The 22,238-nt window shown below is 35.5% G+C and overlaps 1 long non-coding RNA gene across 2 annotated transcripts in view; it reads right to left on the reverse strand.

Annotated features, from left to right (window-relative positions):
• LOC121094983 overlaps positions 1-18,198 on the reverse strand; it is a 164,859-nt gene extending 146,661 nt beyond the window's left edge. For both annotated transcript variants that reach the window (XR_005829972.1, XR_005829971.1), the window contains exon 1: positions 18,102-18,198. This is a non-coding gene — a long non-coding RNA (uncharacterized LOC121094983). The remainder of the gene's footprint in view (positions 1-18,101) is intronic.
• Positions 18,199-22,238: the final 4,040 nt, after the last annotated feature.

A 22,238-nucleotide genomic window follows, 5' to 3' on the forward strand; every position in this document is an offset into this window, starting at 1 on the left:
GACTTACTCTGACCCACACACCAAAGCAAGACATTATGAGAGCCTGACTATATTCAGCTGCAGCTGAGTGGCCAAATGGATGCATGCAAATGGTTCACATGCAAAGGTGATTCTATCACAGAATCACAGACTGGGTTGGGTTGGAAGGGACTCTAAAGATCACCTAGTTCCACCCCCCTGCCACAGGCAGGGACACGTGCCACCAGCCCAGGTTGCTCAAAGCCGCGTCCAGCCTGGCCTTGGGCACTGCTAGGGATGGGGCATCAAGGGCTTTTCTGGGCAACCTGTTCCAGTGTCTCACCACCCTCACAGTGAATATTTTCTTCCTAATATCTAATCTAAATCTGCCCTCTTTCAATTTAAAGCCACCACCCCTTGTCCTATCGCTACATGCCCTTGTAAAAAGTCCCTCTCCAGCTTTCTTGTAGGCCCCTTTAGGTACTGAAAGGCTGTATCGTGTTGAACCACTGTTAAAATATTGAAAAGCATTGCCATCCTTGTTTGGAATGACAGATATTTTGCATATGACATAATATGATCTAATATGATGGTTCAGAGCAGCGGAGATCAGATTTTAGTCAGCACAGGCTGCAGGAATAAGAATTAAGCATGTGATACCTTGCTTTATCTTTCCTGACAGGCAGCTGGGCCTTCTACAAATGTTATTCTCCTACTACCATACGAGACATTTCAAATAGAGCATATGTAGAGTTCCCAGTCCTAGTGTAGTTGACATTACCTAGGCTATTACGCAAGAGAAAAGCTACTCTATAGTTACTCCTGAAAGATAGTTCTCCATTTTTTTGTTAGCCCACAATCAGGCAAAGCCACTTGCACAGACCTGTTTTCTTGAGCATGCCAAATGCTCACTATTATTTTTATTAACTGATATAACGCTGATCTAGGCTCTGGTGCTGCCTAGTGAGCTGAGTCAGAGAGAAGGGAGCTAATTATCATGGGAGGGAGAACAGAGATTAAAGGAATAATATTGGAAAAAAATAATGAGGAGCAATAGCCTGGAAGAACAATAAACACAGATACCTAGAGAAAGGAGAAGTGAATCCAGAGTCCTGCTTTGTGTTGAAAATAATTTTGCTACTATTAAGGAATCTGCTGGAGCATCTTGTCAACACATTTCATAATATTAAAGACACTAGGCATTCTGGTTTTACATATAAAAATATCCTTCAGTCCCAGCAATGTATCACATTATGGAAAAAAAAGCAAAAGTCTCACAAACCTAAGTTAAAATGCCACAGTAAAATATTTCTTTTAAGGCTTTCAAAGTATATTTAATGCACAATAGAAAGTCACAGGAAGCATTAAAAAGAGTATTTACAGTATGGAACAAATGAAAGACACAAAATTAAGACTGGGTGGGTAGCTTAAGTAGGGTGGAGTGACAGTAATGAAGGATTATACACGGCAGAACAGAGCCGACTAGGTCCCTAAATAACTCACATCCAGAAGCTTCAATATTTAGATTTCTTTCAAAGGTGTAGAATGTTTTCAAACAATGTGTTATCTTTATTGAAAGAGTGACATAACTGAGAGCAAAAGAAGGAGCAGAAGCAGCCCTTAGGTGGATGCCACCTGAAACAGATTTTTAGCCTTTGCTCCTCTTCGTTGAAATTGTCATACCACCCCCACAACTCAACTGGCAATTAAGACATACCTGAACACACAGACAACATACAAACACACAGAGGATACACTAAGAAGTTGTAGTCACAGGTGTCATTCCAAAACATACAGAAGGACCTTACTAATAGCTTTGTGAGCAAGTTAACGTTACTGGTTTGCCAGCTATTAAAGTAAAAACAACAAAGCCTCTTCAGCCCAAACAATATAGAAGCACAACTAAAAAAAAATATTTTAAAAAGGCAGCATTACAATTTAATCTGCTCCAAGGTTTCAGCTAAAATTCCACTGATTTCAGTTACTCCTCCATTTATCAGCTACTCGCTTTAAGACACAGTGTGCCTTGAATCTTATTATTTATCTGTGGCTTTCTCTACACACAGAACTTGAATAGCCTAGTGATTCTGATGTAATAAAATGGTGTAAACCCCCTCTTCTTCAACATATAGGCATATTTCTGTACATATGCTTTTATCAGTCTAGCCTCATGCTACACCGGAAGGAAAACCTGTATGTCAGCAGTATAACTACATTCACAGGTATGAATTATTTCAATTAATATCACAAAAAATTTCTAAGCAATCCTACTGCAACCCTAATGTTTTGTGTTGTATACAGACCACCTCAGGCCACATTAAATTATATAAATGAAGACATATATCTTAAAGCAACAAAATTCCATTTTCCATAAAAACATTAATTTAAAATGAGGGAAGAATTAATTCTTCTAAAAAATAACACAGGAAAACAATAATGCCCATCACAACTGATTTGTTTACAGAAATCTCCTAAAATAGAATAATCTCATAATCAAAAGTCAAAACTCAGCTCTAGACAGACCAATAATCACAATGGTTATGAAATACTCAGGAAAAGGTAAATTTCATAAACCCACACCCAGAAAAATACACTATTATGCAATAATAACAATGTTCTACTTGGCTACCATACCCCTCAAAAGTCTACTATGCTGGATAGGTGGAATTTGGACTGACAGCTCAATGACGTCTTCAGCTGAAGTCTGGCACTCCAGGAAAATTAAGCAAACTACATTTGTGAATTTCTCATTTATAATTTCTACTTAATTATGATGTTCTTGGCAGATTTCCTATTTTCACTTACAAATGATTCTTGGTGTATTGGATTCCTATAGCATGGTACAGCACACAAATCTTTTCATGTTTGATCTCCCATTCACTTGTACAGCAGAGGTGTGCTGAAAGCAGACTCAAAGATTAACTCAACTTTTTTCCTTTCCCATTTTCCCTGATGAGAATTCCACACTAGCTTTTTTGTTGTTGTTGTTGGGCAGCAAATTAACTCGTGTTAGTCAACACCTGATCTGAATTTTATGTAGCTAATTAGCAAAATGTCTACAGGTGTAGAGCAAACTAAGCAACACACATTTTGATTTTCCAAGAATTTTAAAATTCAGGTAAACTCAGGAGAAACCAAGCTCTCAGAGGCAAACAGACATGATGCAAATTCAATCTTCCGAATCCCACTATTTTGTATTGGCATTATTATTAAAACAGGCTTCATACGACATGATTGTACCTTGCACTGGTTGTGTACTGTTTTTCTCTACTCAGAATGCAAAATGTGAAAGTTAAATGAAGAGGGCGGTAAGCAGTCACTTTATAGTTACATAGTCTATGTTTATGTGAACTCATAATTAAAAAGCAGACAACTGGATTTATTATTTCAGTAGCTAAGACAAAATACTGAAAACCAATTTGGTGCTGGTTATCTTGCAATAAAGTCTGGTGATTCTGAGTGACTCTTAGGTGAGAAACCAGCTTTTACACAGATTATGCAAGTGTAAATAAGCACTGTAAACAGACTCAGAAAAACAGACTTAGGAAAACTGTATTGTGGATGGACCTACTAATACATTTTTTTAAAGGAGATCACAAGAAAAGCTAAAGAAGTTTTATTGTCTCTTTCAATTGTAACACTCTCAGATCCCTAGTAAGCTATAAAATCATGACATTTGGTAGCTTGCTTTCAGCATTTTTGATGTGTTTCACTGAATTGCAGAGTCCTGTAACAGGAATATATCTTGTTCAGATCTATACTATTGCTACAAGTAGTGAAATATTAAAAAGGAAGAGGGAAAAAAAAAGTGAATAAAATGTAAATTATATGAAATAATAAATCAAAGACCTAAAGTCTGACATTTTAATTTCTGGTGGTCCATATGTTTTACATATTATGAAACCATCATCATAAACAATTCTTGCTAAAGAATACAATTCACATTCTTCCTAAACCATCCTATCTCATTTGTTTACGGTTTCCTTCTCAAAAGCTTCATTAAATTGAAGACAGCATGAGCAAGTTGAAACAATTCATAAAGAAAAAAAGATCTCTATTAAATAATGTCAACATCAAAGGCAACAATAAGTAATCTCCTGCAAAGGGAAGGCTGTGAAAGCATCTTTTGAGCTGGTTGAAAACTGGCAATTATCAATTTCATTTTGACATGAATGAGAGGGAGGAATGTTCTGTACATGCTTTAATCTTCCAACGTATGTTTTATAACAAAAAAAAAATATTCAAAACACCTTAAGATATTTTTGGTGAATATTTAACTAAGTCTGTACTAGCACAAAAAAGTTTACACCATTGAAAGCATTAAGTCTAATGTGTTTGCTTTATCCTTTAGTTTTTATAAAGTCCTACTGTTTTGTTAGCAGATAATGGTCTTTTATTCATCCAGAGAAAAGACCATCAGTTGGGAAGAGGCTACCACTACATGAAAGTAGTATAGCATGCAGTCTTCTCCAGGGCTGGGTCTGAGGTGCTGTTGCAAAATGTAGCATCAAGGATGAGAAGCATCAATGCTCCACCAGTGGCAGATCACTTTCAAAAGAGCTCCAGCAATCAAGATGGAATGAGATAAAGATGACAAGGAATTCTTCAATGAAGGCTGCAGGAGGGTAGCCCTTGGCTTACCTGGCCCCTTATGAACAGTGAAACCACCACTGCAGAAAGCAGGTGTCTCTTGCTCAAGTGCAGGTTTATCACAGTGTGTGTGGGCAACAACTGGTCTGTGCATATCACAAAGAGAAAATGTAGCGTAGAGCCTTTGTCACTGTAAGGCCCACTCCCTCACAGAGTTTAGTAATGTAGTCATGAGATTGCAGCTATCATAGCTTATACTTCATTATTCACAAGACACTATTGAAGCAGATCTATCCCATGCACAAACCAGCTGATACACTTTTATATCTTTTAATCTTTCATTATTATAGTAGAACGAAAAACAGAGGGAAATGCAAATGGCTCCTTTTTTATACTCAGTTCTAGTCACTAGTTTGTAATGTATCTTTTCTTTGTTTCCACTTTTGTTTGTATCTACAGAAGACTAATAATCTAAGACAAAGACATTAATGATAGTTTTCTAGAGATTATAATGTTTCAAGAGTGTTATATTAAAAATATGGTCAAATAGGTTAAGCATTTGGAAATTTAACACAGAATAAAATAACTGCACATAAAAATAAGAACTGTTTCTTTCCAGTTAGGAGGGATTAAAGACTGTCATAGATACTTCACTTTTTTCCCAAGCTTTTTAGCACAGGTTATGCCTGCTTTCTAATTGTATTAAGGGAGATTAACAGTAATGGTACCAGAGTCATTCTATTTCCTCTGCAGATCCATGTTCATATAAGAGAGCAGACTTCCCTAGCAAATGTATTTTTGAAAAGCTGATGGAATTGGTTCAAAAATTCAAAAGATACCCCAGACACATTTAGCCTATTGGAAGTCTAGAAGGACAGAATTTACTGTGATAGAAAAATGTGGTGCTCAGCTCACAGCCGGATCTGGAATGATTCATTTAAAAGAAGCCTTTTGAAGAGCTTGTGTGTCTGAAAGCTACTCTCTTTTTCAGGCTTTCTTAAGTGATTTAATGAAGTGTATTGTCTTATCCTACAAGCCTCACTAAGCAAAGGGTGTCAAACAAGCCTTGCACTCCAATCACCGCTTAAGGAGAAATATCCTATGCTTTTCATTTGATATTCAAAATGAATAGGATTACTGCACTATGAGAACACAATTAGCACAACAGAGCTCCTTGCAGAGAATAGCCACATTTTTCTTGATCAATTAATGATATTGCTTCCCAAACCTCAAAACTTTGAGTTTATTACGCTACATTTACATAGGATTAAAATTGTTTCAGAATGCTCTTTGCTTAGTGATACAAAGCCTGTAAGGATAGGTTATACCCTTAGAACATCTGAGAAGATCCTCTCCCATTTTTTTCTGAATCTGGAAAGCCACACTTGCAGGAGGAAATGCACGATACAGTTACTTTGCCAACCTATATTCAGACATGCAGCTTATGTTCTTGTAATTTGGGTATTTACATCCCACACATTGTACTGGGAGGTCAACTGGCTTCAAAAGCTGCTACATTATATAAACTGGATTTAATATGCCTTAAAAACCTGAGTTAAATCAAATTTGTGACCACTGTACGATCTAGGTCAAGAATTAGCAGCCATTCAACATTTTCTTATAAACACATTCAGTTTTCAACCATTTTGTCTTTAACTCTCTCTATATAATTACCTCCTTAGTTCTATGCACACTAATTGATTCTCTAAGGATCTACTTTCCTATTTTATCACGTAGGCAAGATAAAATGGAAAAATACATCAAATCCTTAGTTTTTCCTAGATATCGCTCTGCTTCCTACAGCACTCTAGTGCTACTGTTTTCATAGCTCAAACCACCAGTTATAGATATTATTATTACTGCCATTTACAGGTCTGTAAATGTAACCCTTCTGTTCTCCAAGTTTAGCCACTTGTGGATCAGGAGTGAATTGTTTGAAGAAAAACACTAAAGACAGTAAAAATGTACTGCAGTAGTCACAACATATGGATGAAATAGCAGATGTTGGCAGGCTGAGAATAAATAATGATTTATTTGTTTAAGTAGGAGCTTAAAAAAAAAAAAAAAGTATTTTATTTGCAGATTTCCCACAAAAACAGAGGGTAAAAAATTTGATCCTATAAAGTAACAAATTATCTGTGCTCTCTCTCACTTGTTACCAACACTGATGTTATGTCTACACCAGAGACCCATCCTCACTTTCCTTTGGGCAATTACTCATGGAAGTGTAGAGCTTTGTACCTCCTTTACACTGATGCAGATGCCTAGGATAGGTGGCTGTGAAGTTGTGGAAAATATTTTTGTCACTAAATTACCTGATCTGTTCCAGAATACAAGTGAAAAATAGGTTAAAATCAGACAAAGATGCACCGTATATAGCTCTACAGATTCTTAGTTTGAATAAAAACCATTGAAAGATGGAAGAAAACCTTTTGCAGTATTTATGTAAAGTACAGTACGGCACAGCAGGAGCACTACAGACTCTTCCATGTTGCCTGGCCAGCATGTCTGTTTCTCACTTAGGAGACTAGGAAAGTTCCATCTCTCCGGCTATTTAATCCTCAGCTTCTTTGCCAAGATCGCCAGCAAAGCTATCAATTATCACATCACAAAAAGAGAGTGAACAACCATCCTGCAGAAGCTGGCATAAAACCATCAACTCTTTTCACATACCTCTTCATAGCTATCAGATGGTAGTAGTTTTGGGTTGCTACTGAATTAAATATTTCAAGTGCTCAATTTTTGAGGGGGAAAGGAAAAAAGAAAAAACTTAGTCACAATGATGTCACACGGTCTTACTCGAAGTCTATTCCATGACATTATCCAAAGCTCTGATGGTTCCCATATTTAGACATATCAGATTCTCATAGTGCAGTATCCCAATCTTTCACATTAATTTTGAGGTGGGAGCCCAATGGGTCAGTGCCAGCAAGCATGCTAACGCTTGTTCACCGGAATCCATAGAGCTGGCGAACATTTCGCTGAAACTCTACTTAAGGGTCTCAAGTGTATTTCAGCACACTCAGGGTATTAGAGCTTTATATCATTTGAAAGAATCCTTTATTTTTAGTGCTAAATCAACAAAGCTGTTAGTGTCATTTTCAGTCAGACTGTCATCTACTGGGAATTCAAAATTACACTCAGCTGCAAACTATTGACACTCCTCTTAACAAAAAAATGTTTTTAATAAATCTTTACATTAGCCTATGAGATAAAAAAATCTTTACCATGAAATATACAAGTGTATAAGTGTTTTATGAAAGTTTTATTAACTTTACAAAAGAAGAATTGGCAGTGAACCATGAACATCCTGTACTCCTAACACGTGGTTATAAATTACATGTTCTTTCCAATAACATCTGAAAAAGAGACTGTAATTTAAATTTCAAAACCACTTGGCATACCTACTATATAGTGCTGACATGAAGTAAAGGGAGGATCTGGAGAGACTCAAACAAAGAGTGAAAATATAAAGACATCCTTAGCTAAAAAGCTGCTGATGAATACAATTCCTTTCCAGCTGGACAGGGATCAAGTACTTGCTTGTCATATCATTCAATGCACTGTTCAATCAGGGATTCTTCCTTTCAACAAAAAGAAAACTTAAGTGCTGCTAATCATCTCTTGTAGAACTTTATCTTGCAGATACCTTCTTTATGTCAGGATTTCTCAATGACCATTGCCAACAGTAGAAGGATCAAAGTTGTTATTAAACAAAAATGCAAACATGCCTTCACTGATGGGGAAAAGCAGTTATCTTGTGTTCTCACATACAAGATTTGCAGCTACTAGCAGCTTAATGATATTTACTGTGAAGTAAAAAAATATCCGTATGAAGACTCTGAAGAGTATCTATAGAAAACATTTTACTTTCCATTTCTAGATTATTATGACTGCTCAATTTAACCTATTTATTCTGATTTCCTGTAGTAAAATATATGCCACTTTATCCATTTAAGTACTTCAAAACAGTAACACATTCAAACCTGACTTTTTTGAATAGACCTACTGTTTGTGGTGCCACATAGCAATCTATTCTCTCAAACAATATAGTATTTTTAAGTCCTAGAAATGCCTTTAATAGACAATGCATATGTTTACAAGAAATGTAAATCTTTTTGCAAGCAGACTGGGTAAGTAATTTCATGCAACGCATTCTCACAGTGCTGTCTGGATAAAACTGGTTTTTCTGCCTCCCAGCAGTATGTGAAAACCCAGAGAGAAGCTAGCTGCCAGTTAGTTTAGTGGCTTGAATGGAACGCAAGCCTATATAGAGAAAGCCAAGCCGCAAATAATCATGCAACATCAAGATTCCTTAAGACCAGTCCTTAGCACAAAGCAAACACAAGAGCACTCTGAGAAGAGCAAGTGAGAAATGAAAAAGCCCAAAGAAAAAAAGACTAAGAACAAAAAAGCACACCACTGCCACACAGCTCATGACAAAAACTAGTAACAAGATCACCAAAATTTTCTAACAGAGTATTTACCAATTCTGATGACATTTTGGTAATTGCCAATTGCAGATCTACTTTTGTAAGATAAGGAGGAAAAAGTCAAAACAGTGAGAAAAAGGACTTCACTTAGAAAACTTTAAATAGATTTGGCAGGCAACTCTAACTTTCTCCAGCCCCTACAGTGAAGTAGTATGTTCTTAGAACCATGAAACATCTAGTCTGATATTTGAGAAAGTACCAGGAGACAGGACTAGTTCATTGGATAGCTTGGGTCAGGTAGAAAAACAAATTATAGAAAGAAAATGAGTATTACCTCTGAGAAGTCTACGGGGAAAAGTGATCATCACATAGTAAAACTAGTCCAGAGGACCTAATCCTTGCTACGGTGGATCAGAAACATTATGCTGAGAGTTGTAACAAAATTCTAATTCATAGCAAGGATTTGCAACCATCTGGGCAGCAGCTACAGAAAATGCCTGGACAGCAACTGAAAACACAGGCAAGACCGTTTTCAAAGCCTATGTATACGAGAGATTTGCAATCCACAGAGAAATCAGAAATATTCCTAGCTGACTAGATTCTAATGAGGTAGAAAACTGAACTGTAATCATTAAAATGGATCCTGATGTTTACAGTCCTGCAAATAACTGATGTTTATATGCATTGCTTATTAAGAAAAGGAAAAAAATTAGCTCAATTTCAAACCATATTTTTAGAAATGCACATTAATCAAAGGGTTGAAGAAGGCAGTGCTTTGGTCTGTAACACTTTGTTCAACTTCAGAATTGGATCAGTTTTGCAGAACTATCAGGATAGCAAATTTTCATTGTGTATAAGTGCTTAGGAAACCGTGCTCCCTCTCTCAGATCATTCATATCAAGGCACGGCTTGGAAGACATATATTCAGAACATGTGATTCGCAAAAGTTGGTCTAGTAATAGAAATGAAGTCTTTGATGTCTTAACTGAATTATAGGGCCAACAGAAATAAAATTGGATGTTAATGCTATTTTGATATAGTACAGTAACATGAATTGAATGATTTCTCAACCAAAATACTTTGTCATTCTGATACACTTTTTTATATTTTTATTCAAATACATAGCTAAAAGAGAAGACAAAAGTTGGAATTTTCTCAGAATACAAGTTCTGTACCTCACTAGTTGCAGTGGTATTGCATTTTCCACCAGAGGACCCGGTCATTTTGCTTAGTAAGTATTGCTCTTTTTCAGACCACATATGCTTCTGCCTTGAGCATTAGTTGCACGTTTAAATTGGAATTATTGTTAGAATAATATATGTAGTTAATGTTAGAAGGCCCGTTCAAATAGCACTGAAACAATTATGCAAGATTAAAAAAAAATGCCAATTTATTTAACTTACTTTAAAATTACATTGATCTGCATACAAAAGACATTATTTCTTGATTTCCTGAAAAATCAGTCCTGTGTTTCTCGTATTTCCAATCTACACAATTAATTTCACATTTGCTCATATAGCCTTCACAGCTGAGGACACAGTTTGACACTGCAAAGCTAATGGTACCAAACACAGCTGAAAGAGTGCCTATGCACAACAGGTTTTATACAACTATTCCATGTCTGAGCTGTGGTGCTAAAACTCTTTTTGGGACTGCTTTGAGGTGGATGAGGGAATTGACCTAGATTAGAAGAGAAATTAAAAACACGGTACTGAAGCAACTGAGGAGAAAGAGGAACTGCTTAAGCTAAATGATTGTGCCATGACTTCACTATCCTCGTGGCTATCTCTTTTTAAATCCGTCAAGAACTTCATTGAAACAATCAACACATCACACCAGCTAGTGTGTCTAGCTTTCATTAGAGAGAAATGACATCTGGTCTCTGCTAGGCTGCAAGGGAACAATTTGCAATTGCTTTAAGATGGCAGAATATGTTGAGTTTCATTTCTATTTCTCTGATATTAAATATTTTATTTATTCTCTGTTCATTTTTAAGAAAAACAGAGTAAAACTAAATACATAAATGAAATAGAATGAAGCATAACAATAATCCACAACTTGAAATCTTTGTGACAAGAAGATTCACATGCTAAGAAATTATCTGCCCTTGATTGGAGACCTTGGAACCTTTGACCAAATACATTAATTTTCCAGTTCTGAAGAAGTGATGCTCTCTACAAAGTAGAACTTGCCCTTCCATGAAACGTGTTAAAAGGAAAATATCATACATATAGTGAGAATGTTGAATTACAAGGGCATGCTGTTAATCATAGCAGATCACAGTGCTATGGCACAGCCCAAAATAAAAGCAGAAAAGATAAGGGGAAACCACAATTTAAAATAGAACTCCCATGCTTACAGCAGGATGACACTAATGCATTAAGACAAAAAGAACTTCTGCTAAGTGACTTCTAACAGTGATTATATAAAACACTGTATGCAGACTGTTAGAAAAGACAGTTGTTTAATATCAGAAACCACTTGTAAAAATCTGAATGTGGTAGAATGACTACCTTTAAAAGCAGTTTAGAAAGAACACGGCTAGCTTGAACTATTTGCATAATCCCACTACATTCAATGTTGTGCCCCATAGCAGAATGAGGGTTATAGTAATAGCACCATGCATTGTTTACACTGTCCTTTGACACTGGCATGTAAGACACAGTATACCTCTATTTATTATATTTGCAGGGCTCAGATTACCAGAACAGGAAAGAAAATGAAATTAAATATGTTCATGACACTGTGAACAAGCTACAAGTAGAAATAAAAGCAAAGAAGCATTATTCATGACTTAGCAGCCTGACTAATAGTTCTACAGCTGGAAAAGTGCAATAATGAGAAATGTATGATTGTAGTATTTTTATTAAATTTTAAGATAGGTTTTAATTTGGAAGATGTAGATTATAACTACTTCTATATAAAAATTTCTCTGCTTGGTCACGTGAAACTTACCTTGCAAAAAGAAACAGAAATATCATGAAACTTGTTCTCATTTTTTTAAAAAGTAAATTATATAGTCATAGAAGGCCTTAGGGAAATGACAGGTCAGAAAATGTAAGCACTAGAAGGTCTCTGGGATTTCAAATTCCATCTCTTCACATCTGAAGCTAGCAGAGCACCTTTTAGTAATTCTATCAGAAAAAATAATAAGTAAATGTCAATGTTGTATCAGTCCCAGCTATGAAAATCAAGGGGTTACTACAAAGATTTAAACTACGATGACCTAGACATTCCCTTGCTCTGAAAAAAATCCTGTCAATATATCAGATTTATGACTCCTTCCTTCAATATGGATATTTCACATGTGAACAGGAAGAATGAAAATTATGTGAAACACCACGAATCCCCTTCCAGTCCCAAGAAGATGATTAAGATGCCTGCAAATCTGAAGAAGAAAACATGGCACAGAATATCCATGGATACAGAAAACACAAGAGAATTTACAGTACCACAAGGTAACTTGGAAACAATGACTAATAACTATTTTTAAGGAATAGCTAAGCAAGATTCTTGGGTGAAAATTCCTCCTCACAACCATTTTGCTGCAAGTTTGGGTATCTTAATAGAAATCTAGGTAAGATTCATTCTGATCTCTTGTTATGACTTCTAAATATTTCTTTCTGTCTCCCTTCAAAGGAAGTGTGTCCTGGACAAATGGCAGCATCCACACACTAGATAATTTAAAACTGTTACATAATTCTGAAAAACATTTAGATTCTATCTACAAGTAGTTTGGATTATAAAATTTTACCACTGTGGCCATTAGCAAAGTTGTGAGAGCATACTGACTTGAGGAAGATAATTGTTTTAGAATCTTTCAAGGAAAAGATGAAAAATACGTTAGTAGTTTAAAACTTTGCAACATTGGTGTTCCAAAGGGGAAGTAGGTAAAGAGGGGGGAAAAGCAGCTACCGCTGCTCTAGGTGGACAAAGCTGCTGCATAAAAATGCAAACAAATATTCTGGAGACTGGTCACAATTGTTCTCAAGGAAGTCAGTGATGTTTTCCTAAACCCCTGCCTTCTCTTTCAATGTAAGATGACAGGAAAGCTATAACAATTCCTCTTGAGAAACTGGTTAGCGCATCATAATCAATGAATACTTTTCACAGCACTTAAGTATTTCTACTAAGCATAGACCACTCCTGAGTTTCAAAAGGGGTGGGAATAAAACCCTGCTTCTACAGCACAAAGTGACAAAAGGAAGGACCTTCCAGGAGTTCAATTTACATTTGATACAGGACAATGGAAGTCAGAAAAATAAGTAATCAGCATCAGGAGGACTTGGAATCATGTCCAGAGCCAAGTTCTGTGAACAGTGAAAGGAACAAAGCCAGGCCTATACATGCATTGATTGTTTACCTCACTGGTTTAACATCTACTTTATTTGACCTCCATATGGCATTGCTGATATGAGAGCCTGTTCTCTTCCCACTGGCTGCTTATCGCTCAAGATGGTGATTTTAATGAAAATTTTACCTCTCTAAATGGGTTCAGATTTGCCTGTTGACATATACAAACAGAATTAAGAAAAATATTAAGAGAAGGCTAGTTTATCATAGGTACTTCAGGTACCATGCCTAAAGCCTTGAAGACACCTTTCATATTCACCTTTGCTTATCAATAAAGTTCTGGATGACCTATCTGATGAGATTACAATAGTAACAAACATCACCAACCTGAAAATCCAGGCAAGGCTGTACTAGCAACGTAAATCTAAGAATTATCACCGAGTAATCAAAATTGGGTACAGGAGTTGTTTTGACTCCAAGGTACTTTTTATTTATGATAGCAATTATAGAGTAACACACAAAAATTTCTAACACCTATTAAATACTTTCAAACTTAAGTTTTGGAATGAGCAAGGATTTTTTTAAAAGCATTATATGAAAATAGTTTTTAATGTAGAATAGAGAACAATAATACTGCGATTACAGCCTCCTCTGAGCAGTTAACTGTTTCAGGCTTTCTTTTGTCTACTTTGCAATCTGTGAAAAGAGTTTCTTATACTATTTTGTTTTCCATGTATCTCCAGCTGTACCTAGCATTGTTAATGCTCCTTATGATCTGTAATATTCACTGCAGCTGTCAGAGGGTTTTTTCTTTCCAATTCTTTCCAGGTGTCTTTATACATTTTCTGGAGATACACTACTTTTCAGAACATCAGGACTTCTATGTAATTTCTTTTTGTAACCTTCCATCTCATCCTGATTTTCTCCGTTTATTCAAATCTGCCCACCTGTTCTTTCAATAGTAACTCTGTCTCGAGCACTCTTTCACATCTGATGGTGGACATTAATTCCAGAGTTCTACAAATATGTTTTTACTTAAAGCGTGGTAGTGTACGGGTCCTAGGCACCTATCATATCATATGACCAGCGTTTGTCAGCAATAAACTTTCGCACCATTCTTGCAGAAGTCAAAGAAGAGAGGAGAAATAAAACCCACCCTAAACAAAATGCTACTGTGACTGATATGGCTGACTTCAACAATACAGCGATAAAATTTTAAAGCAATACCAAAATGTTCTGGAAGTCTATAGGTAGTTTAGAACTCTAGTGAGAACACTCTAATATTGCAATAAAATTCTGTCTTCCCACATTTCAACTAGAGTAATTTTATCTCAGATGTATTTTGCATAAGATCTGGAGTATGTTTTAATTAGTGGAGTATTTTTTGTTTCTTGAGTATCATTTAAAAGTGAAATATAAAAATTAAGTTTTCACTACTGTCAACAAATTAGAAATATGGTGACTAACAGTATCAGCTCCTTTTCTCCCTTAAATTAAAATTTACCTTAACAACTTTATACTATTTAACCAAGAACATCATACAATTTAATTCTAGATCATATCAATGGAGTTGATCCTGCCATCTCCTTAATGTATGAGTCACTTTATCCACATCAGCAGACTCATGCTGTGAATCACAATTTGTATTGTATATTCTGGTTCTAGACAAGTTAGCATACAAACCAGCAGAGAAACCAGCTAGTAGCTTTAATATGAGTTACTACCAGAGGGGAACCCCCATTTTTTAACAGAAAGCATCCAGTAAGTTAGAAAAACATTTCTTCTAAGGAGAAATATTTGCTATTAGAAGGCCTGGCATGGAAACAAAAATGTTTCATCTTGCTTCCCATTATTATCTGGATACAAACTAGGTTCAGAGCCTAGATAGCACTGGCTATGATTTAAATTAGAGAAAATAAATGTACATTATCTTGTTTATGTCTCCTGCTACCACAACACTGTTCTGTTCTTGACAGTGTCAGAAAAAGCAAATATGCAGGGCAAGATGTGTCTAAAATCCAGCTATTACTACTGGAAAAGCAGGATATAAAGAGCATGATGGTTCAAACAAAATGATAGAAAACACTGCATCCAAGCTAAAGGGACTTTTATGTAAGATGTAGTGAACAATCAGTATTTGCAGCTGTATAAATGGTCTGTTCTAGTAGGCATTAATAAAGTGAAACATTTTGGTTTTATTTTGATTTTTCCTTGCAAATATTTGCTCTTCTTTCATAATATGGTGGCATTGTTTTAGACTGTTTCAATTAAAACTGTTGAATGCATTTTCTCTGTATGTATAAAATGGTCCCCAAATAATTCTTCTGAATTTGAAAAAGCAATATATATTTGCAAGTGGTCAAATTTTGAAGATGTGTTGTGTTCAATAAAATTACAAGTTTGAACACAGTTGATTGAACATAAATATTTACTGAAAGTAAAGAACTTTGAATAGAATGATTCAGCAACACAAAACTGAAAAAGTAAATCAATAATTTTTTCTAATGTTGCTACTGTAGCACTTTTTTCTTGTGGACAAAAAAATAATACCGAAATTGGGAACTGTTGGAAACTGTTGAGGTAGCTCTACCCTTAAAAATATAAGAGACATTTTAAATTAAAAATAAACCAGCTAAGTTTAGATATGCAAACATACCAGTATGAAAAAGACTTATGCATTCAGTAGTGTGAAATTAGCACTTTGTTTTGTTTGTGAGAATTATAAATATAATTGAAAAAGACTTGCCTAAAACCCGCAAGGAATGTTGCCAGCTCAGAAGAGTAGCCACTATTATTAATGTATATCCACCAAGTGCTGCTTCTGCTCCTTTTTGAGGGAAAAAAAAAAAAAAAGTTTTTGTTTCCTTTTGCTAACTTGCTAATGTTTTCCCTATCAAGGCAGAGTTATATTGTTAGGAAGGAGAAATCAAAGATCTACAGGTACAGTATGTTTTCCCATGCTTTTATGGCAATTGTAACAGCTTCCTGAGGGGAATGGAAAAAGAAAGGAGGGAAATATGTGAAATAATTCTTGCAGTGAATGGCACAGCTTTGCTATTTTATGTAGCAAGACAACCTGAATATGCCTCTGAGTATTTGGTAGAGAAACCTACGGTATGCTTTAGCAAGTCAAACGAATTCTCACATTCTTCTGCATTTTTGCTCTAGTGGCCTCTGGAAGAAATGCTCCCCTCAATTTTCCTCAGCCAACATACAGAACTCCACCAGCTCCAAAGTAAGAAAAGACTATTTCTAAAAATACTTTCATTATAGTATTTTCTAAGAGAGAAAAAAAAAAAGAAACCCTTGGAAATGAAAATATAGGATGAGATTAAACTAATTTTCTTTTATTTATCACAACTTGAAGTCAGGTCTCAACTGGTGGAAAAAAACCAAACAACCAACATGCTATTTCCCTCCATTAATTCAAACTTACAAGCAACTCATTAAGAAATGAAGAAAGGAAAAAGACAATAAAAAAGTTGAAAGCAAAACACCCACTTCTTTTACTTCTGCTGCAAATTTGAGTTCCTATAGATAGTATTCCCAAAGCCTGCTGGCCACGGCAGTTGACATATGCAGTGTTCTGCAGATGTAGCTGCAGTAACACAGCTGGATATAATGCTCTATGCATCTGGTGCACAGATGTTTGATGGTGTCCTTGGTAGCCAGCCAGATTTTGAAGGATCCATTTAGTTCTTGGAGTGAAATTGAAAGAACAAGAGAACAGTCCACTGGTAGTAGTAATATTCCACATTTCTCTTTAACTGCCTGAACCACTCTCACTTTCTCTATTAAGCTGAGTCATGCTAGTTTGCTCTTACCTTTTCCAGAATTCAGGATCTAGAAAAGACAAGTTGGAATTAAGCAGGCAAAAATCAAAACTCCGCTGAAAGTTCTTTGCTATCCCAGAACTCTTGCTTTCAGTCTCATTTCATTAAGAACCCAATCCAAGCCTCCCTGGAGACAACAGAAAAAAATTAATGAGCTTTGGAATCAACCCTGAAAAAATCTGAATTACTTAACCTGAGCAATTTCAGCAGTGCTATCGCTGCTTTTGTCAGAAACAATTTATCCTTCTTTAAAATATATGCTCATTTTACCCTGCATAAATTACTGATGTTTTACTAATGTCTTTTGCAAAGTATTCCAAACTTTGATTTCATGATGGGTTTTGGTACAGGTTACCTTTGAGCTTTGCAGTGAGCTATATTGCAGCATCCCAGAAATATGTATATCCACATTAGAACATAAGGTACATGGTACATGTGTGCTCCTACTGATAAAAACTGTGATTCTTTTTCTCTCAGCAGAATTTAAAATCTTCTAAAATTGTAACAAATAAGCAATAAATACACAGACTTTAAAAAGACACACCTGCCTTTCTGGGAATACTTTTGGTGTCTCAGATCATCCATTCTCCACAAACTCAGCAAGACACCTTTTATCCATGTGATAACGTTGCTACTGCAGTTGCAACTACAGTTCATTTATTAAACAGTTACAAAGGTAATGGACATAAAGGTATGATTGTATGGACAAAACTTTAAAAATATATGCACAATGAGGTGAAATTCAAGGTGTAAAATCAAAAAGATGTATTTTCATCAGGAAAACCCAATAATTACTTACTTTGACTTTTCATATTACAAATACTGGTAAAACCGAGATATTTCTGTTGCAGAAACAGAACATTTTTATTTCAACAGAAATATAATTTTGGATGGAAAATTATCACAGTAAATATTTTTAACTAGCTTTTATTAATATAGCTGGTCTTCCTAATCATCTAAGCAACACTGAGATCATTAGTAATATAACAATTACCTGCTGTCACCAATTTTCTTCAAGCTTCTGCTTGTCTCACATTTCATGGTGTCGACCTAGAAAGACAGTAAAAAAAATCCTATTGAATAACTTAGACTAAATGTGTATTTCATGCCTTCATTGCCCATCTTGAAACTTGCTTCCGCTGCTGGCTATTCAGCTACATGAGCCAAAAAGAAGAGAGAGAAGTCTGTATCTGGAGCAGCACAGCTCATGTATCTGACCTGTCCTTTTACTACTTCCTGACCTATATACTGAGATAGAAACCAGATAGCTGACGTTTGAGTGGTTAAAGGTTTGTTGAGAAATGAATCTTGAGTTAAAAATTGAGACTTGGCACTTATACATATGAGATGTATCAGTTTTGAAATTCATTCAGCCCTCAGACTTTAAGAGCAGCTGAAGAACACTGCAGTGGTGGCTTTCATCCATAAATAAAGTTGCACATTTAACAGCTAAGAAAGCATGCTAAGTGAATGCTAAACATTCAAGGGGAGAGGGAATTTTTACAGAGAAGAATCTTTTACCTCTCTTCCTGAGAACATAAGACTGGTAATAAGGTTAAAACTTATTAGAGTATAACCTAAGACCGGAAGTTTTTTATTCTGATGAGAACTATTCTCCTTTCACAATAAAATCAAACAGAAAATTCAAATTTTCCTTCTCTGAGGATCCTTGCTTAGATTGCATCATCTAATTCAAACAAGTATCTGCAGTCCAAACCATGAGATACAACAGATAAATCTGAGTGATGACAAGAAAGCTGCAGTAGCACATCAGCAACTTAAACATCTCCCAAATTTTACTAAACTGATTTGCAATGGTAGAAACTGAAATGTTGTATATATTTCCCAGAGTGAGATATGGCCCCACTGAAGCCAATTTGAAACATGCCATTGTTTTAATTGGAAAAAGAATTTCACTGCAATAGCAATGTAATTTAGTCCACTCATGGCACAGAATTCCAGAAAGTTTCAAGTTGTATACACCTTTTGTTTATTATTTTGTATTTTTAACTCATTAAAATATTTGAAGGGATAAGCAAGCAATCTATCTTCTGGAAGAAGAAGTAATAATGATGATGATGATGATGATAATAACAATAGCAGCAACAAATAATCACCCTGCAGAAGAATGAAAAGTAGAAGTTGTGAGAGCCTTCCCTTTTTGCTCCATTCCTCACCTGTCTCATTTTCTCCTAAATTCTTCTTATTTAAAAGAACAGACTAAAAATATACATAGACACATAGAAAATTGAAGGTCCTATCGCAGGGATCACTGAGGGTCACTAAGGTTGTCAACAAGAAAGACTAAAACACTTTCCTTACCATAAAAGACTATGAAAAATTTCTTAGTTTCGAAAAGAGACAGCTGATGAGAGAGGTATATAGTAACATAATTCACATGGAGAAAGTGAAAAAGAAACAATTATTTTCTATTTCACAAAACACAGGAATGATTTCACAAAACACCTCAGAAAATAACCATGTTGCAGATTTGAAGTAAGTCAGAATGCATTTTCATACAGTACATAATCATATTGTGAAACTCATTGCCACTGGATGTTATGGAGGTCAAAAGGATAAACACATGCAAAAATAGATTAAACAAGTTCATGGCGTATAACTCCATTAATTAGTCAGACAGTACTTCTGGCTCAGGGCATTCCTGTATAACTGATTCCCACAAGCTGGGAAGGTATAACAATGAAAGGATGATCCTATACTAACCCTTTTTCTTAAATTTTTGTAGTCATCTACTATTGGCCACGCTTAGAGACAGAAGAATGGTTACACAGCCATGAACCTAATCTATTAAGGGACGACTTAGGCAATGGCAGCAAACTGTGGACATATTTTTAATTATTGTTGCCGTTTCCTCAAATAGATGGCAGAGACGTCTTCCCCTTTTAGTCATAGCAAATTAGTAAAAGGATGGCAAGCTAAAATGAAAAGAGATGCCACTTGGAGTATTTATTTCATTTAAATACATACATCTTTAGAACACAACATATATAAAACTTTTTGTAAGTTTTTCTCCCCCCCAAAATCTGTTCAATTACACTAAAATGAGAAACAGCACACTCCTCTTTTGAGCCTTTGGAGTCTCCAAACCATTTGAGAGCTGTTCTTTTAAAGATATGGGAAACCTACCAAAATACCAGATGTTTAATCAATACTCTTAACATTTTGGAAGTCTAGAGTGTGGAAAGGAAATGTCAATTGAATCGCTCTGGAAAATTGGATCTTTTGATTTTCACAGTCTGCAATGCACAATATTGACAGTCAGAAAAAGTTGGCTTCTTTTTTAAAAATACAAATCTGTGAGCAAAACCTTCACCATCTCCATACCATAAATATATTTGCTTAAAAAAAAACCCAACACCATAAACAAACAACATTTTGCAGAGTTTCTTTGGAGATTCTGCCTGCATGTGACAAGATACAAAATACTTGATCTCTTATTTCTTAGATGGACATCTCCTTAGAAAGGAATGTATTTGCAACTTCTGAACATAAACAACATTAACTTTTCAGAGTTCTACATCTTTACAGAAATTGATAACATACAAGTCCTGGCAGTCCGAGAAATCTTGATTCATATTAATGCATAAACCTGATATGTTAATACTAAACTCAGCCTCATTTAGTCATTAACTTTGCATTTTGATGTTGAAGAGGATTCTATTATACCTATTTTAATTTATTATTATAGAGTTTAACTTCAGGACATCCTCTTATGTTTACTAATACTGCCAAATTGCAGTCTCTGACTTCAAATAGGTCAGGCAATGCTTTTTGCTGTTTCAAAGCATGCTTTTTTCAGAAACATCTCCACATCAAGAATGCAATTCAAATGCTTCTCTACTCTCTAAAAACAAGTCCCGTTGTGAGCATATATATTCTGCCTTGTAATACCGAAGCATAATTACTTCAGTCATTTGGTATTTTCTTCTTCCATTGATAGCATGCCAAACGATATCATGATAGATGCACATGAAGCACTAGAAATATCTTTATTACATCTGTATTTTATCAATATGGGAAGTAGACAATATGTTTCTTGTTCAACACATCAAACAAATGTCCAGAAACTGAGGTAGAAATGGAGGGAACAGGTTTGGTGTGTCTCCTTGCTGTGCCTTTTTAACTTGATTGCTAATTTGTTTGATTCATCTTTTCAATGTGCAATCACAGTTTGAAGACATCTTCTTAATTACCTTAACAGGATAAAACCTAGAAATTTTGATACTGGGGTTCTTTACTGGCATCCCCTAAATAATACATGTTGGCTGTCTCAAATTTCCTAGTTTTATTATAAGCATGTTAGATAGCCTAGAGGCTGAAACAGGTGTAACACAAAAATGTCAATCCTTTACTTACATCTATTTATGTTTTTTTATAAAGTAAATTCAAGCTAAATTGTGGTTCTCACTTTTTATTGTTTGAGGGTTTTTTCCTTTAAGAAACAAACTGAAACAGTTTGAAACATCAGTCTAATCCAGGGCTATACTTATTACTACTATACAGATATTAATGGGGTAGGGGGTGGAGGAAACTAGATTAAAAAAATAACATTGTCTATTTATCTAGCTGCCACCTCAGTGCTTAAAACTCTATGCCATTTAGTTCCTGTCAACTGCTGCCAAATGCCTGCAGGGTCAAAGGTCCCTGTAATTCTACCACTAAAGCTCTAAAAATGCTGGCTACTCAGCATGTTAACACTGCCTACACAGGGGTAGCAATGAACAGTCCACAATGTCTATGTCTTGCAGGGATTCATGAAGTAGATATTCCTTTAATTATTCTATGTGTAGGCTCTATTGTGATGGGCGTCCTCAAACACTACTTAAGCTTTACAAAACCACAGCCATAGAATATTAACTGTCTGCACCTGAACAAAACAGTGCTGGGAATACTTCCTCAGAACGTAGGAGACCTAGTGTTTCTAAGTCTAACAGTCCTTGTCATGGTTTAACCCCAGCTGGTAATGAAGTAACCACACAGCCGCTCACTCACTCACCCCTCACCCGGAGGGACGGGGAGGAGAGTTGGAATATAAAACTCAAGGGCTGAGATAAGAACAATTTAATAACTGAAATAGAATAAAAATGAAAGAACAATAATAACAATGACA

Source organism: Falco naumanni, chromosome 10, assembly GCF_017639655.2.
Source record: "Falco naumanni isolate bFalNau1 chromosome 10, bFalNau1.pat, whole genome shotgun sequence".
Classification (NCBI taxonomy): domain Eukaryota; kingdom Metazoa; phylum Chordata; class Aves; order Falconiformes; family Falconidae; genus Falco; species Falco naumanni.